General features: G+C 36.6%; 1 pseudogene; it reads right to left on the bottom strand.

Annotated features, from left to right (window-relative positions):
* Positions 1 to 804: 804 nt before the first annotated feature.
* LOC111383999 lies at positions 805 to 1,371 on the bottom strand (annotated as a pseudogene).
* Between the last annotated feature and the right edge of the window lie 84 nt (positions 1,372 to 1,455).

Genomic DNA, 1,455 nt, shown 5'->3' with positions numbered 1-1,455 from the left:
GTACGACGCTGCTGATCATCAATCATCCCTACTCATACATTCAACGGGCCACATCCTTCTAGGATAAGTAGAAAAATGCACACAGCTTGAAGTCAAATCCAATGTTCAAGCTGTATATAGTCCGTATTACAGGAGATAAGACCTTAAACCTTTGCAGAAGTTCATCCTTTTTGTTTCATTAGACGTGTCTAAAATGCCTAACCTTTCAAGCCTATCCCCATATTTATTAGTTTGAGAAACTAAGGATGCCGTGAAATCCCATTTTCCATTATGATGACACCTCATGCCAAGCCAGACAATCTACCTGAATATAATCACTTATTCACTACATATTCATGGATGTCAAACACGCAAGACAAGAAATTACTTGTCAAACTTTCCCATTATATAAATATAAAGATGATATTATGTGGTGTTTAAAAAATGAAATCATTCTTGAATTTTTTTTTCTTTCTACATGCATCTATTCCAGGCTAACAACTTTCCAGTTTATTAATCTCACAATTCAGGTAGTAAAGAAATAGAATTCATGAATAAAACAAAAGAGCAATCAACACCGCCAAACAGCTTCATCTTAGAGGCACTCCAACACAATGTTAAAATTTAAAAAAAAAAAAAAAGGGTTTTATTTTCCTCAAAACTCAGTATAGCACAAGTATAATATTTGAGTAATGCAATTTTTTTTTAAAGGTTATTAGATTATATGCAGGGTGTTCTTTTCTTTCATATGTTGGAAAAATGACATGAAAATGATGAACAGTCGCATACAACAATAGAGGAAGAATAAAAGAGAGAAAATGTCACCTGCAAGATCATTTTGTCTGCTGGGCATCTTGTTACAAAGTTTCTCCTTAAGTTCAGTTAAAACGAGCTGAGATAAAAGGAGACCCGCAGTAAAGCTCCAACTGCTAGCATAACAAAAACTGCATCCCAGCCTTTTGTTGAAAGAAATCCAGTCAAAAGAGGACAGAGAGCAGCACCAATAGATCCAGTACCATCAATAATAGCAGTGACTGTTGCCGGTGCTCAAGAATCTCCTTGTAGAGAGCTATGGGTCCCAAGATCGGCAGAGACTGCAGTTGTGATTAGTGCATGTGGACCGTTAACAAATAAACCAGCTATCATCATGAGTATAATGTTGATGGCCTTTGACATGTTTCCGTAGGCACGATATAGAAGCATTGCAGGGATTGTAACATACATGAAGCTGGCTGCTGTAATGGCCCGAGCCTTGAAAACACCAGATATGTAACCAGCCAGAACTCCACCAACATCAAACAGAGTAGAAAGATTTCCAGCAGACTTCACTGACATATACTGACCCTCAATAGCTGGAAGAGTATTAGAGGAACCCAGATGAGAAACAGAAACCTTAAACACAAGACTATAACCCTCAAAACAAAATTCAAAACCAACAAATTAGAGAATTATAATAAGACATGTTTTATGTTTATC

This window comes from Olea europaea, unplaced genomic scaffold, assembly GCF_002742605.1.
Source record: "Olea europaea var. sylvestris unplaced genomic scaffold, O_europaea_v1 scaffold28035, whole genome shotgun sequence".
Taxonomy (NCBI): Eukaryota; Viridiplantae; Streptophyta; class Magnoliopsida; order Lamiales; family Oleaceae; genus Olea; species Olea europaea.
Note: the sequence above shows the minus strand (reverse complement) of the source record. Positions and strands in the feature narration are given on the sequence as shown.